The sequence below is a fragment of the Amblyomma maculatum genome, chromosome 11 (assembly GCF_055883805.1).
Source record: "Amblyomma maculatum isolate TAMU_Amacu chromosome 11, ASM5588380v1, whole genome shotgun sequence".
Taxonomy (NCBI): domain Eukaryota; kingdom Metazoa; phylum Arthropoda; class Arachnida; order Ixodida; family Ixodidae; genus Amblyomma; species Amblyomma maculatum.
The window spans coordinates 112,828,787-112,846,435 of NC_139354.1; the positions used below are offsets into that span (position 1 = coordinate 112,828,787).

Sequence of the window (17,649 nt, forward strand, 5' to 3'; positions counted from 1 at the left end):
CTGACTCATGACCAGTTACTATGACTCTAGGCTAAACTATGAGGACTCAGATGATATGACTAGGCATGAAATGACATTTTTTCACCACTACGCATTACATAAACATTTACGACTATCAGTCTGAAAACGTGACGTCATATAACACGTTACATTTTGCTTCAAAGTTTTGCAGACACGTTTTCGCAAACACAGCCAAGTAAGGATTTCGCTTTAATAAAATATAGTACGTAAACTGCAGGGTGCAAACTACCACCATTTTACTATATCATTCTTGAAAACTGTAGCGCAAAAACATGACGTTATGAAAAGGAGAGCAACAGTGCACCGCTGGTTCGTTGTTCACTAGAACATAGACCTGTAGGTCTGTGGGACGTTTCAGAGGATCAAAACATCCTTATCAGGAGCTAGATCATTTTCTAGCTGGTGCCGCTGTTTCTTGTGGTCAATATGCGACTTCGCCGGGAAAATACCATTTTCGTACTCCCAGTTGCAGCAGATATTTCAAAATTTTACCCAAAAATAACGTTACAGGTCGTGACGCGAACAGGTCGAAGGCATCGCCGCCTTGATCCTCCACATAACGTTTCTTACAGAGTAATTAGAAGTTTAGCCAAAGGCCTTTCACGAAAACGATGAACATTTAGCTCTTTTTGGTAATCAGGACTCTGATGTTTAGAAATGTTTAACTTCAAACGCTTTTTTTTGTTTTGATTGCCTTCAAGAAGAAGAGAGACGACATTTTTTATTCAATGGAGAGTTTTTTTCAACGAAATGGGAAAGTTGTTCAAAAGTGACATTCTCACAGCACGGTTTCCCACAAGGCGCTTCACTGATGTTTACTATTTCGTAGAAACGCGAGCATATGCTCGCGTACGAAGCCGAATAACAGCGCAGAACCGTACAGAGTACCATATTTCTGCCGAATCATGCGATCGCGTTATAATTAATTCCTGCTGTTAATGTTTTGCCTTGCGCAGATGGTAAGAAACCAAGTGAACTAGACAACTACTCCCTTACGGGAACATGTTTCAAACTAGGCAATATTTTATTGTATAAGCATGATTTAGCCCTACATAGGCTAAGAAGATGACAGCCCCGATTCATCTACTGCTCTATCGAACCGAACACGTACATTTTCTTGTTTGCACGGCCGCTTGCTTTCGGATCCAACTTGCCATCCCAATACTCGGGCATCCCTACCACAGAGGAGGAGACCCCGTTCCTGCCTTCGACGGAAGCCTACGAAGCCAAGGAGAAGTTCCTAGGCGTTCGCTTCAAAACCACGAATATCGATCCCGCTGCCAATACAAGACTGCACACTGCTGACACTAAGGCTTCAGTCAACACGACAGCATAGAATAACGCCTTACGGCCGGGTGCTGGCGACGGCTGATTGCACGCGTTACTTACCGGGCAAGTAGTGCCATGCATACAATTCTTCGCTAGTCAAGAGTTCTCTGGCTGCTCACAACAAGAGGACTAGCATGCGAAGTGTGTCCACGATGCCTGAAATAAAGCGCGATTCCCTCCGTTTTTTGCACTCTTTCTTGTTGAGTATTGTCCCTAGGCAAGGGACTTTTGTGCATTCGCGGGCGTATGATCAGCGTTGTGAATAAAACACGCCTGCGATAGTTAGTTGATAAGCACCACAGATAACATTAGAGGGGTTCAACGCTGTTGAGCCGAATGGGAAGCTAAATCTTTGGCAGCGGGCGACCGAGTGTTGCATCTATAATGATAAAAATAATAATTGGTTCACAGGAATAGAAAGGCGCAGTATCTGTCTCACTTGTTTCTGTGGACACCTGATCCGAGCCGTATGAAAAGGGAGAATGATGAAAATGAAGTCGAGACAGAGAGAAAGAGCAGTCGTTGTGGAGGACTACGGAGCAATTTCCACCACCTGGGGATCTTTGAAGTGCGCTTGCATTGTATCGAACACAACAGTCGTTTCGTTGAACACATCAAAGTTCACCAATATTCTAGGTAGAATAGGAATGTTGTTGTTGATGTTGTGGCTGTGTGAAGAGTGAAAAGAAAATGCACGGACGGGCTACTGGCTCTGTAGCTGAGCCACCTCCGCTGCCTCGTGCGGACAGAAGAGAGAAAGTAGAGAGGAAAGCAAAAAATGGTTTGGTTTGGTTTCTGGGGTTTAACGTCCCAAAGCGACTAAGGCTATGAGAGACGCCGTAGTGGAGGTCGGATATTTCGACCACCCGGGGGTCTTTAACGTGCACTCACATCGAGCACCACACGGGCGCCTTGCTTTTCGCCTCCACCAAAAAGCGGCCGCCGAGACCGGGATTCGATCCCGCTTCCTTGGGAGCAGTAGTCGAGCGCCGTAACCACTGTACCACCCTGGCTTTTTTTTTCTTTATTGCATGAATTGGTACAAATACGTCAGTAAACGTTCGTGGTTGCCATGCCCCTTGGCTGACAACCGAGTCTAATGGACTTTCATTACCACAACTTCGCCCATCAGACTCAAGCCCTCCTCCGCAGCGTCTTGCTGCTTCAAAATTTATTTTAGTTTATACACTTGTTCAACAAAATAATCACATGCAGATCGTGCATCGACATCACAGTATCTATAAGCCATCCTACTCCTCCAAATACTCTGAAGGCCCAATAGCATCATGAGGTCATACTGAAAATCATCATTAACAGTTGTCAAGTACCGAATTCCACGTGGCGTCAATTGCATGTCTTTTTTAATTGTCCTTTGTAACACATCCAAGTAAAACACCGCATCCCAACAATCCAGGAACACGTGCTCAACTGTTTCAGGTTTCCTACATAGTACAGTTTGAGCCCCAAGGTACAAAAAGGCCCTTTTCTTCCATCCATGTTTTGACTGGGAGGGTTCCTGTACGCAATTTAAAATAGAATGTTTTTACGCCCGGTGCAACAGTCATGTTTTTAACTCGCTTGAGCAAGTCTTTCCCTTGGTCTTCACAGTATAAAGTTCTGTACAATGGAGCTGGGAACAATTGTGAAATAAGATCCTTGTACAGCCACATAGGTGGTACCGTCGCTAAATACTCTACAGGGTACCGCACGCGCAAAAACCTGAACGACCACACCACTTCTCGCAGGAAGCGTGACACGGTGTATCCCCGAGCAGAGCCAACGCCTCCTATAACTTCCAGGCCTGCGCGTCACGTGACGTGACGTAGGCTACGACGTCACGACGCGGAGGCTGATGGCACTCCTACCGTTTGTGGCCGTGGCGTCGCCGGCGTAGTGCGGGCTGCGTCGCGCTGCGCTTGTAGCTCCCATCGTTTTTGTGGCAGGCGCGATGTCTGAAGGTGCGAGTTTCGTAAACGACGAAAGAATGTCCCATGCATTTATGAATGTCAGCTGGTTTCTATTTACCGCAACGAACATCGCGAAGCAAGCGGGTGGAGCAATTTTGCATGTGGCCTATTACTGCGTCATATGAATGCATCATGTATGCGCCTGTGCGCATTCTTGAGTAGTTTTATTTTGTTGACAAGAGCAGCCCATTAATGCGATCGGTCATGAATGGGGGATGCTGGTTATTTTTTTTTTCATGGTCACGTTTTTGTTTCGTGGAACTGGTACGTGATTTAGTGCCGTCTGTTAAGCACTGCTAATGTAACGCTATTTGTGAACTGTAAATCTTAAATGATTTTGAATCATATCAAGCACCATTACCACTTTATTTTGGTTCATTGTATTGACCACGTACCATTAATATTGTTGTAGCTTTTGAGAGATTGACATATGCTTTTTCAGGCAGGAAAGATAGGCACGGGGGTCGACGAGATGGTTGCAGGTGGAAAAAAAATGTTCATCATAGCTCTCCAAGGGCTAAATTGATGCTGCAGATTACGATATCCTTTTGCTATGAAACAACCAAACGTGGATAACAGGGTGACCCAAGCAATGTTTATTTACAGTTAATATCTCTCAACTTTTTGATAGGGGCTCCCTTATAGCAGGCACTTAATTTAAGACTGTCAAACACCGTTAGGGATGAATTCAAATATGGTTCACTTTCATTTACAATGTTCAGAAACATTGTGCACCTGTCGTTGTGTATTATAGTCCACACATCTGAAACTGATGCAGCTTGAAGGCACGCTTTCATCTGCTGACGTGTTGAAAAATGGTGCCTTTCTTCTTCCGCTTCATATGACGCAACAGATTCTTGAAGAGCCCGAGCAAGTCCTGAGGACTCCTGTCGGCATCTCTTGATATCTGGCGGTACTCTTGAGCTTTGTTTTTTCTTCGTGACATATGTAGGGCACCCAGGGAACACGCTAGGCACAGACCCAGGTCGCAGGCGTGGCACAGGCAATGACACCTCTATCACTTTTCCTGTCTTCCAGTCAGTATACGACGTTGTTCGTTACAAGCAAGAAGGGTCGAAGTGAACAGCACAGACCTACAGGAATGCAAAATGTGCGTGTGAGGGACATAGTATCAGTGCAAGAAAATTGCTCTCGTAAATGGCAAATGCCCAAGCAAATAAATTAAACCAGCAATTTATGAATTTCTACCATTACATTCTTAGGTTCCCTTTTTCACTCATATAAAAAATTGGCAAGTTTACTACCACAAATGTGACCTTTGTGTAAAAAATAAGCAATTTACTGGTTCCTTATTGAAAGTAAACCTGGCAACATTTGCTCAAACAACGGCAATACATCGGTAGTAAAATCTAAAACTTTCCAACGGCGTGGTTTTTTCAACGTGCCGCATATTTAAAGTTTTACGCGAAAGTGTATACAACTCGTTCGCCCGAAAAGCCGCCGGCGTTGTAGTTCGCACGATCACGTCGGAAATAATCGGACGCTGCATGAAAGGCGCGATTGAGGCGTCCACCGAGATGCACCCATCCTTTCCTAAAAATGCCGGTTGAAATGTTCACCGATATGTCGAGATGTGAGAGGTACTGCGCCCTTACCTTTCTTGATAATAATTGTGGATATGGGAAAGGAAATGGCGCAGTATCTGTCACATAGTTCGTTGGACACAAAACGCGTTTGTGGAATCGGCGTTCGGAGAAGCGTCTTCAGAGCGCAAGCAGCGTTCCGGTCGAACGCTCACGATGACACACCGATGCTTTCGCGTTGTAAGCAGCCTTAAGCCCTCTGAATTTTTTTTCCCCTTCAGGTTACCTTCTGCACTGAGGAATTTTGCATCAAAAACTCCTGCACCTCTGAGAGCTTACATATTGACCACGCAATAAATAATGTAACGCGAAGGGAATATATTTACATAAACTTTACAAATGAGTCAACCGAGGCAGCGGCAACAGAGAAGGTTGTAACCGTACTTCATACAGCGGACATTACGGCTAACAAAATTAATACTTTCTCTCAGCACACATGCCAACGCTTCATCGGACCATTCACACGCATGACATTCTTGGTGAAACGAAATCGTTTGAGAAAAATGAAAACTAAAGAATCATTGAAAGCATTCTTACCTTGGTATATGAAGTTGGCACGAAATTCTTCCTCGGAATGGCGCGCAACCACTTCTCGAAGGTGTCTTTCTCCTTCGGAAAAGAAAACACTTGAACTTTCTTCTCAACATTACAGTTGCCGGAACAACCCGGCACGCAACACTTGTTAGGCATTGCAGCCGTCGATAAACGCACATGGAAAACGCGCACAAACGCCGATGGCGAGCGATTTGGTCGAGCGCAACAGCAGCGTTCACATTGCTACCGGCGGCGAAGCACTCCAGGCACCGACTGCACGGCGCGGCAGCGGAGAGGGGCATGGCGAAGTGACCGCCGGCAGGATGTGACGTCATATTTTTGGGCGCAGGCCTGGAAGTTATAGGAGGCGTTGGCAGAGCATGAAGAGACTATAAACTCTGGAATTGCACTGGATAGCATGATTTGCATAACGGTTCTCAGGAATGCATCTTTTTGGTCACGTAGGAAGCAAAACCTTAAAACCATCTGCCGCACATATAGATGCATTAGAGACAACCCTCCGTCTTTAACACGCCGAAAGAGATTATCTCTTCTAATTCGTTCCCAGTTGGACGACCAAATGAAGACCGTAAATATACGCGGAACCTTTGTATATTGATTCAAGCACAATACAATACTTGAAGTAAATACACTATTCTTGCCACCAAAAAGGTATTGCATACAGTCGCACGGGCGAAAATAGAGAGGTTACGTCCCATCCATCCTTTCTTCCTTTCCCGTATTTCTTCCGCTTTTTCATTCCAGTAATTCGTATTTTCCCCGTATTTGTCCAAAGGGACTCCCAAATAAACTCCGGGCTTTGTAGCCCATCTTACTCCACAGAAAATGTCCGGTTCCTTTTCCCATTCCCCGTGCCAGACTCCAAGACTTTTCTTTAAATTAAATTAACAGCATTACCACCCGGCGGCAAGTGTGTTTGGACGGCACACTATCGCTCCTGTCGCGAGGCGTTCCTTGGCGCGCGTTAAATTGTGGCGTTGCAGATGGCAGCGATGCATCCTGCCTGGGCCTATCAGAACACTCCAAAAGCGGGACACACTTTTTCTACGACAGCATGAGCCACTATCGCCTTAAAATGCACGGGCCTGCTACTGGCTCTGTAGCTGAGCCACTTGATTGATAACTGATTGATTTAGAGGAAGGGAAAGGTGTGGTAACTGTCTCACGTGTCTTCTATGGACGCCTCAACCTCGCCATAAGAGAAGGGAGGAAGGTGGGAGTGAAAGTGGAAAGAGAGAAGGAGGAGCCGTAGTAGAGGGCTATGGAGTATTTTCGATCACCTGGGGATCTTTAACGTGCGTTGACATCGCACAGCACACGGACGCCTCTTCGTTTCGCCTCCAACGAAACGCAGCCGCCGAGGTCGGCTTCGAACCCGGGCACTCTGCCACAGTAGTCAGGCGTCTTACCACAGCACCACCCCGTCTGGGCCACCTCCTCTACTTCGTGCGGACGCAAGAGATTGATTTATAGGAGGGAAATGCGCGGTTACTGTGTCACTTGTTTTCTGTGGACACCTCTACCACGCCGCAAGGAAAGAGAGTAAGGTGGGTGTGAAGGTAGAAAGAAAGAAAGAGGAGCCGTAGAGATGTGCTACGGAGTAATTTCAACCACCTGGGGATCTTTAACGTGCGCTGATACCGTACAGCACACGGACGCCTCCTCGTTTCGCCTACATCGAGATGTAGCTGCCGAGGTCGGGTTCGAACCCGGGTACTCTGGCGCAGTAGTCGGGCTTCTTATCACTACACCATCCGGTGGGGCAGGACAGAAGCGACAATACAGAAGGAAAATGAAGAGGGAGAGAAAGACGCGCGCCAAAACAACAGCTGTCCTCCACTACCGAAGCAGTGGCGGGTGCAATGACGGCCTCCAACAGATAAAATGTGATAGCAGGCTAGCCCCCGCCGCAAGCGGCGGTGACATACCTGTCCCAGCCCCATCATTGCCAGGATAACCACCCTTCACCCCTTCCCATGTCAGCGAACGTTAAAGATCCCCAGGTGGTCTATGGAGGCGAAACGAAGATGCGTCGTGTGCTGTGCGATGTCAGCGCACGTTAAAGATCCCCAGGTGGTCGAAATTACTCCGCAGCCCTCCACTACGGCTCCTCTCTCTCTCTGTTTCCACTTTCACTCCCATCTCCCTCCCTTCCCTTACGGCGTGGTAGCGGTGACCACAGAGAAAACCAGTGAGACAGTTACCGCGCCTTTCCCTTCCTATAAATAAATCAGTAAATCAGTAACCAGGTGGTCTAAATTACTCCTTAGCCCTCCACTACCGACTCCCCTTCCTCTCTTTCTACTTTCACAACTCCCCCGGGAACTCCGGACAGCAGTAAGATCAATTCCACCTTCCTCTCTTCTCTTACTGCTGTCCGGAGGGGGGGGGTGGAACCCGACCTCGGCGGCTGCTTTTCGATGGAGGCGAAACGAAGAGGCGTCCGTGTGCTGTGCGATGTCAGCGCACGTTACAGACCCCCGGTGTTCGAAATTTCTCCGTAGCCCTCCACTACGGCTCCTCCTTCCCTCTTTACTCTTTAACTCCCACCCTCCTCCCTTCCCTTACGGCGCGGTTCAGGTGTCCAAAGAAAACAAGTGAGACAGTTACCGCGTCTTTCCCTTCCTATAAATCAATCAATCTCCCGGGGGGGTGGTGCAGGGGATTTCCAGCGCTCGAGGCGTTGGGGGCCTTCGCCCCGGCAGGTAAGACGCCCGACTACTGTGCCGGAGTACCCGGGTTCGAACCCAACCTCGGCGGCTGCGTTTCGATGGAGGCGAAACGAAGAGGCGTCCGTGTGCTGTGCGATGTAAGCGCACGTTAACGACCCCCAGGTGGTCGAATTACTCCCTAGTCCTCCACTACGGCTTCTCTTTCTCTCTTTCCACTTTCACTCCCAGCTTCCTACCTTCCTTTTCGGCGGTGTCCACAGAAAACACGTGAGACAGTTACCGTGCCTTTCCCTTCCTATAAATCAGTTTTTTTTTCCCGGGTTCAAACCCGACCACAGCGGCTGCGTTTCGATGGAGGCGAAACGAACGAGGCTTTCGCCTCAATTAAAAAACTAGAGGGGTTAAACGCCGCTGAACCGGACGTGGAGCGAATGCTTTCGGTGCGGGTAACTCGCTGCGGTGGATGTGTCGGGAATCGACCGGAAAGTCCGATGTTGCAAGGAGATATATCACATAGCAACATGGAATGTAAGATCTATGACGCAAGGTAAACTGGATGTCGTCAAGCGAGAAATGGACAGATTGAACATTGATATCTTGGGTATCAGCGAGCTCAAGTGGACCGGAATGGGAGAATTTAAATCCGGCGACCATTATGTCTTATTTTGGGCACGAATCCAAGAGAAGGAATGGGGTCGCTCTCATAGTAAACAGAAGAATGGGCAAAGCAGTGCTAGGGTACAACCCCAAAAACGACCGAATGATTTCACTTCGGATCCAAAGCCACCCTTTCAACATAACAGTTATCCAAGTCTATGCACCGACCACTATTGCTGAAGAAGCTGACGTTGAGAGACTTTATACGGACCTACAATGCATTTTAGACCGCACCCCATCAGACATCGTTTTAGAGCGCAGCTCTTTGGCGTCCGTTCCTGGGTTTCGCGTGGGCGTCGGCGTCGGCCTCATAACCAGCTCCGCCCCCTTTCATCCCCCCAGCGCTAGCAGCGACCGACTGATACCGCTGGATGCCGCTGACGCCGCTAGAGAGTCAAGATAACGTCACTGCATAGAACACCGTCGCCGCCATGCGGAAAGAGGAGGGGAGGGTCCCCCCCCCCCTGTTCCTGTGTGGCGGATAGGGTGCTCTTCAGTTGCCGACGCGCTGGTTATTTCACGTAGGCCCCGGCACGTCGACGAATACGTGACCACCTTCCCACGGCTAGACCTGGTTCTTGGCGCTGCGGAAGCGAGGGTATCATATTGTTTGCGTCGGCATCGGCGGCGTTGTCCCTGAAACCAACTCCGCAGCTGGGGTTGACTCACTATCGGCGTCAGCAGCATCAGTCAGTCGCTGCTATCTCTTTCCTCCTTCCTTTATCGCGTTGTCCGCTTGCTGCGCGCGCTTCTGCCCCCATCGTTTGTCGCTGGGTGTACACGCCGCCCCCCTCCCCCCTCTTCCTGCGAGTCTCCGGTTGTTAAAGCGCCGGCTCGAACTTAGTTCCTTTCTTCGCTCCTTCTCCAATGCAACCCCTGTGCGGTGGCATTCAGAGAGCCAGATCGGTGGCGGCCGATCTGTATATGTGCACCGCCCGAGCCGAAATTTCCGCTGCCGTTCGCCACTGCGAAATTATCTGCCAGTTCTTTCTGAGCCATGAGCGAGACGACCGGTGGAAGTCCTCCGGCTGCTGCTGCTGCTGCTTGCTGCTTGTCTGCTGCTGCTGCTTGTCTCCTGCTGCTGCTGCTGCTGCTGCTGCTTGTCTGCTGCTGCTGCTGCTTGGCTGCTGCTGCTGCTGCTGCAGCTGCTGCTTGGCTGCTGCTGCTGCTGCTGCTGCTGCTGCTGCTGCTGCTGCTGCTGCTGCTGCTGCTGCTGCTGCAGCTGCTGCAGCTGCTGCTTGGCTGCTGCTGCTGCTGCTGCTGCAGCTGCTGCAGCTGCTGCTGCTGCTGCTGCTTGTCTGCTGCTGCTGCTGCTTGGCTGCTGCTGCTGCTGCCTGGCTGCTGCTGCTGCTGCTGCTGCTGCTGCTTGGCTGCTGCTGCTGCTGCTGCTGCTGCTGCCGCCGCCGCCGCCGCCGCTGCTGCTGCTGCTGCCGCTGCTGCTGCCGCTGCTGCTGCCGCTGCCGCTGCCGCTGCCGCCGCCGCCGCCAGAGCAGAGGCCCAGTGCCGTCGCCGCCAGAATCCAGAGCAGTAAGCGAGGCTGAAGCAGAAGCTCATCGCCGCCGTCGAGAAGACCCTGCCGTTCGCACCGCCGAAGCAGAACCTCATCGCCGCCGCCGAGAAGGGAGTCTTTGTTAAAGGAATACGTGTGAAAAATAAAAAAAAATTTTGTGATAGCGCATACATGTGTTGCTCGATTTCTTTGCCTCAATCTATCGAAAAGGTGAAGCAGCTTATTTGCTGCGCTCAAATTTCGCATTAGGAAGTAACGTAATCGTCGGTAATTTTTTCTCATAGGAGACTGGAATGCTAAGGTCGGGAGTGAAGAAATATCCGGAATTATAGGCACGTTCGGTCTAGGCGAGCCAAATGAAGCTGGGCAGAGGCTAGTATAGTTTTGTCAAGAAAACAACCTGACCATAGCGAATACTCATTTTCAACAACACAAGAGGCGCCTGTACACACAGACTTCACCGGACGGTCTGTACAGCAATGAGATCGATTATATTGTCACGTACACGGTGACTAAGGATACCAATGATAGCAGGGGGTAGCCCAGACACAAGAACACAGCAGCACAGACGCAAACGTGCAAGCAACACTTTTGTCGTCCTCTTCAACTTCGTTCTCCTTTCACACCTCAGTCATGCGCCACCTGGCAACGCTAGGTGGCATTACCCCCTCCCTCCGAAAAAAAATGAGAAGGGCCGGTAAAAATGGTGTGAAAAGCAAGAGAGTGGTCACAGCGGGTGGCCATATACGCTATCGGTGGTAGTACGGCTTCAGTCGCACAATGTGCACAATGTCCGAGCTGTGCTTTCGACGTTTTGGTTGTGTGGCACCGTCTGGGATAACTTCATAACTAAGGTCACTCACACGGCGCAACACTTTGTACGGCCCGAAGTAGCGGGAAAGGAGTTTCTCTGACAAGCCTGGACGGCGAACTGGTGTCCATACCCAGACTTGATCTCCAGGCTTGTAGTCAACCTGGCGGTGCCGGAGGTTGTAACGGTGCGCGTCAGTGGTCTGCTGCTGCCCAATGTGCACACGGGCGAGCTGGCGGGCTTCCTCAGCGCGGATGGCATATTGCTGGGCATCTGAGGATAGCTGGTCATCATCTGGGCACGGGAGCATGGAATCGAGCATGCTCTGAACTTCGCGTCCGTAAACAAGTCGAAATGGTGTGAAGCGCGTTGTCTCTTGTAAGGCTGTATTATACGCAAATGTAACGTACGGCAGCACCTCGTCCCAGGTCTTGTGCTGCACATCGACGTACATTGCCAACATGTCCGCAATCGTCTTATTCAATCTTTCTGTAAGGCCATTGCTTTGTGGATGGTACGCTGTGGTTTTGCGATGGGTCGTGCAACTCAGCTCAAATATGCGGTCGATCAGCTGTGATGTGAAAGCTGTCCCTCTGTCGGTAATGACGTAGGAAGGGGCGCCATGCCGCAAGACTATGTTGTGCATGAAAAACTCTGCTACTTCGGAAGCTGTGGCATGAGGGATTGCCTTTGTCTCAGCGTATCGAGTCAGGTAGTCAGTAGCGACTACTATCCATTTGTTTCCGGCCTGCGACAAAGGGAAAGGGCCAAGGAGATCCATTCCAATTTGGTCGAACGGAATGCGGGGTACTTTAACGGGCTTGAGAAATCCGGCAGGCTTCTGGGGCGGTGTTTTACGGCGCTGGCATTCGCGACAGCTTCGTACATAGCGTTTCACTGCTGCGGAAAGTCCTGGCCAGTAATACATGTTGCGCACTCGAGCAAGAGTCCGTGAGCAACCCAAATGGCCAGACGTTGGTTCATCATGGCAAGCAAGGAGAATATCCTCACGGAGCTCGCATGGCACTACCAGAAGGTAAGTTCTGTCTTGGCTCTGGGAGTTTCTTTTATACAATACGCCTTGCCGTATGCAGAAGGAACCAAGGTGCCGAGATAGGTGTCGAGGCAGGATCGTATCACGCCCTTCCAGATAATCGATGAGTGGAAGGATGTCTGGATCAGCTCTTTGTCGATCCCTGAGCTCAGATGCGCTGAGGGCTCCTAGAAAACCGCTATCGTCATCGGCTGTAGTATCGCCAGTGTCAACGGGTGCTCGTGACAGCGTGTCGGCGTCTTCGTGTTTGCGGCCGGACTTGTAAACAATGGTTATGTCAAACTCCTGAAGACGTAAACTCCAGCGTGCAAGTCGTCCAGATGGGTCTCGCAGATTTGCCAGCCAGCACAAACAATGATGGTCGGTGACGACTTTAAATGGCCGGCCGTAAAGATAGGGACGAAACTTCATAGTAGCCCATACGACCGCCAGGCATTCCTTTTCTGAGGTGGAATAGTTCATTTCGGCACGAGAGAGAGTGCGGCTGGCATAGGCTATTACTCGCTCAAACCCGTCTTGATGCTGAACAAGGACCGCGCCAAGACCGATACTACTGGCGTCAGTGTGTACCTCAGTGTCAGCCGCTTCATCGAAGTGCGCCAGAACAGGGGATGTTTGAAGGCGCTCACGAAGCAAAGAGAAGGCCATCTGCTGCTCAGAGTTCCACACAAAGGAGGTGTCCTTCTTTGTAAGGCGCGTCAGAGGTTCTGCGATCTGAGAAAAGTCCGCAATGAAACGCCGATAATATGCGCACAGGCCGAGGAAGCGCTGAACAGCCTTCTTATTAGCTGGAACGGGAAATCGTGCGACGGCAGCAGTCTTATCGGGATCCGGGCGCACCCCATCAGCGCTTACAACATGGCCGAGGAACTTGAGTTCTGTATACCCGAAGTGGCATTTCTGAGGCTTCAGCGTGAGATCAGCAGAACGGAGGGCTTCCAGGACAGCTCGAAGGCGTTCGAGGTGTTGATCAAATGTTTCGGAAAAAACAACTACATCGTCCAAGTACACAAGACAGATCTGCCACTTGAGGCCAGTGAGGACGGTGTCCATCATCCTTTGGAATGTAGCTGGGGCAGAGCACAATCCAAATGGGAGTACTTTGAATTCATATAGGCCATCTGGAGTGACAAATGCGGTTTTTTCTCGTTCTCTTTCGTCTACTTCGATTTGCCAATAGCCGCTTTTTAAATCAATAGATGAAAAATACTTCGCACGTCGCAATCTGTCCAGTGAGTCATCGATGCGCGGCAACGGGTATACATCTTTCTTTGTCACATTATTCAATTTCCGATAGTCGACGCAAAATCGAAGAGTGCCGTCTTTCTTTTTGACAAGGACTACTGGTGAAGACCACGGACTTTGTGAAGGCTGCACAACACCATCATCCAGCATCTCCTGAACTTGCGTCTGGATCACTTCTCGTTCTTTGGCAGACACACGATAAGGCTGCTGTCGTATTGGGCGAGCGTCGTCATAAGTAATGATGCGATGTTGTGTGATGGGCGTTTGACGAACCTTCGAGGAAGAAGCAAAGCAGTGCTTGAAGTCTAGCAGCAGTTGCTCTAAAGCCCGCCGTTTCTCCTTGGACAAGTGACAGTTAATGTCGATGTTGTCGAGAGATGGCTCGTTAGTTTCTACTGCCGTGGATGCAAAACAGACCGGATCGTGCGCAACATGGTTAGCAAAAGCGATAGCAGTCCCCGGGAACAAGTGTCGGTACTCATTAGAAAAATTTGTGACAAGGAGTGCAGCCCGGCCATTGTGAAACGACAATAAACTTCGGGGAGCGCAAATGCCATGAGCAAGCAGGAGTGTATGGTTCGCCTCCGCTACAGCATCACCGGTACGGAAATCGTCACAGGTAACTTCCACAAGAGCACTGCTTCGCGGCGGCAGCGAGACGCTCTCAGCGGAAACACGAAGTGCGTTATTGCAAGGACTGCTACTATCTTGTTCGGTAGATTGTCCCATCGAAAACGTGACGAGTCTATTTCGCAGGTCGATAACTGCTCCGTACTCCCGCAGAAAGTCAATGCCGAGGATAAGGTCACGGGAGCAGTCACTTAAAACAACGCAACTAACGACGAACGTACGTCCGTTAATCTGAATGCGAGCCGTGCACATCCCCTTTGGAGTAACTATATGACCGCCGGCGGTTCGAAGGCACACACCTGGCCAAGCAGTGAGCACCTTCCTCAAAACAGTCGCCATGCGACCACTCAAAATTGAATAATCGGCACCGGTGTCCACTAAAGCATTGACCGTAGTGCGACCGTCTAAAATAACCGGAATGTCCAGAGAAACGCTTTTTGCTTCCCTAGGTGACGGTACCAGCAGCTCGCGGTCGGATCGAAGCGGCGACGACGGGAGGTCTTCAACGCAGCGACTACCAGCGGCCTCGCCCCCGAAGGTCGCTGTTTTCAGTTTTCCCGACCAGGGCTAGAGGAGCGGCCTTGGTCCTCTCGCGAGGAACCGTGAGTGAACGAGGAGGAGCGCCTTGGCGAAGGGGAGCGGGGCTGACGATGCGAACGAGATGAACGCTGCTCCGCCAGGTACTCCTCAATAACTCGGGGTCGTTGACCAAACCGGGGAGGAGGCGAGTCGATGCGGAAGCCGTGGAGACCGAGGCGTCGATACGGACAATCCCGGTAGAGATGTCCTGGTTCACCGCAGTGGAAGCAAAGCGGACGGCGGTCAGGCGTGCGCCAAATGTCGGCTTTGCGTCGGGGCAGCGGGCGATTGTCGAAGTTCTGCACTGGCTGCACCGAGGGCAGCGGAACTGTAGGTGACGCGAGAATGGGCGGTGGTGAAGGGGGAGCCTGACTCTGCAGAACTTCCGCATATGTGGGACGATTGTCAGTCCCCGACAGCAATGGCGGGCTCGGAACTACAGGCGAAAGAGGGCTCTTGAGTGCCTGCCGCACCTCCTCCCGCACTATAGCAGAAACGGAAGATGGCGATTGCTGCAGAGGGCTCCAGAACTTGCTTAGTTCTTCGCGCACGACGCTGCGAATCAGTTCGCGCAATGCATCGGGATGCCGCTCTGAAGATGCAAATGATTCCGCGGTTGTGCGTGTATGAAAAGGTCGGTCATAAGCCACGGCACGTTGGTGTAGCACCTTTTCCATTGTGGTGGCCTCCGCAAGGAATCCGTTTACAGTCCAGGGTGGGTTTCGCACAAGGCCTGCGAACAACTGCTCTTTCAAACCCTGCATCAAGTGCCTGACCTTTTTGTCCTCGGACATGGCGGGATCGGCTCGCCTGAAGAGGCGCGTCATGTCCTCGACGTATGCTTGGACACTCTCATTCGGCCTTTGGATGCGAGAGTGAATGGCACGTTCTGCATGCTCGCGACGATCTGCGCTAGTGTAAGCCTCCAGCAGTTGACGACGGAATTCCCGCCACGAAGTTAAAGCTTGCTCTCGGTTCTCGTACCAGATACGGGCGCCGTCCTCAAGGCTGAAGTAGACGTTCCTTAGTTTGGCAGCATCGTCCCACTGGTTGAATGCAGCGACACGTTCAAACTGAAGGAACCAGTCCTCCACATCCTCAAAGAGGTCCCCATGGAAAGTCTTCGGTACCCGAGGGGCCTGCAAGGTGTAGTTACAGGCCGGTGCGAGGCCCGTCACCTGCTGCGCAGGAGCACTAGATGTCATGGCGGCGGGTGCTGGCTGAAACTCCGGAGACAGTCCCTGGAGCCGTCGACTGGAGCGATGCACGGGGGTGTCCAATGGTACAGGGCTGGCGCGACGTCTTGTAGATGGAGATTCTTGCATAGGCGATCGTTTTTCCCAGCAGCTCCACCAGAATGTCACGTACACGGTGACTAAGGATACCAATGATAGCAGGGGGTAGCCCAGACACAAGAACACAGCAGCACAGACGCAAACGTGCAAGCGACACTTTTGTCGTCCTCTTCAACTTCGTTCTCCTTTCACACCTCAGTCATGCGCCACCTGGCAACGCTAGGTGGCAATATTCTTTGCCGGCAGAGATGGAGAAGCGCTATACAAGCAGTAAAAGCAAGGCCTGGGGCCGATTGTGGCACCGATCATCAGCTCCTTGTTGCCAAAATTAGGCTTCGATTGAGGAAAACGCAGAAAACTAGAAGGCCTTTCAGATATGATCTGGATCAAATTTCATTAGAATATGCTGTGGAAGTGAGGAATCGATTTCAAGAATTAGATCTAGAAGACAGAGAGCCCGAAGAGATGTGGACTGATGTTCGTGATGTGGTACAAGAAGTTGCTACTAAGGTAGTTCCAAAGCAAAAGAAATGCAAGAAAGCAAACTGGTTATCTGAAGAGGCTTTGCAAATAGCTGAAGAAAGAAGGATGGCAAAAGTTATGGGGGAAAGAGAAAGATACAAGGTTCTCAATGCGGATTTTCAGAAAATAGCAAAGAGAGATAAGAATGCATTCCTGAACATACAGTGCCAAGCAGTTGAGGACAACAGCCAATTAAGGAACACAAGAGCTCTTTATAAGACAATCAAAGATAGCAAAGGAAGCTTCTGTGCTAAGCTGGGCATGATAAAGGACAAACGAGGCGAGGACCTCACTGAAGCCTCAGGGATAAAGAAGAGGTGACAGGAATACACAGAAGAACAACTGTACAAGAAGGACCCGAATGTGCAACCCAACATAAGGCGGTGGTGATTACCGATCTCGAGCCGGGCATCCTGAAGAGTGAAGTTGAATGGGTCTTAGCCAGCCTTGCTAAGAACAAAGCTAGTGGAATTGATGGCATTCCAGCTGAGTTGCTTCAAAACCTCAACCATGGTGTTGTTAACATTCTGCATACATTATGTCAGAAGATTTGGACAACACTGCAGTGGCCACAGTATTGGAGGAGGTCAGTTTACATCACCATTACAAAGAAAGGCAGCGCCAAAGATTGTGCCAACTACCGCACGATCGCGCTTATTACGCATGCTAGCAAGGTGACGTTGAAAATCCTCCAAGGTAGGCTGCAGCAGTATGTGAATCGGGAGCTTCCGGACGTGCAAGCTGGATTTCGCAAGGGCAGAGGAACTAGAGACCAAATTGCCAACCTTCACTGGATCATGGAAAAAGCAAGAGAGTTCCAGAAACCCATCTACTTCTGCTTTATTGATTATGCGAAAGCGTTTGACTGCGTAGATCACTGCAGATTGTGGCTAGCTCTCCAAGAGATGGGAGTTCCAATTCACCTCATCTGTCTCCTCCGGAACCTGTATGAAGGGCAAGAGGCCACAGTCAGAACTGGGCATGGTCTTACTGATTGGTTTCCGATCGAGAAAGGAGTGAGGCAAGGCTGCATACTGTCGCCCTGCCTATTTAAACTATATGCAGAATGCAGCATGAGGAAGGCCGGTCTGGACGAGTCTTCAGCTGGAGTGCAGATTGCTGGAAAACGTATCAACAACCTTAGATATGCGGATGATACCACTTTAATGGCAGAAAGTGAAGTGGAACTCAAGAGACT

At 50.4% G+C, this 17,649-nt stretch overlaps 1 pseudogene; it reads right to left on the minus strand.

The window, feature by feature from the left end:
• Positions 1-3,890: 3,890 nt before the first annotated feature.
• Positions 3,891-5,718, minus strand: LOC146174688 (uncharacterized; annotated as a pseudogene).
• Positions 5,719-17,649: the final 11,931 nt, after the last annotated feature.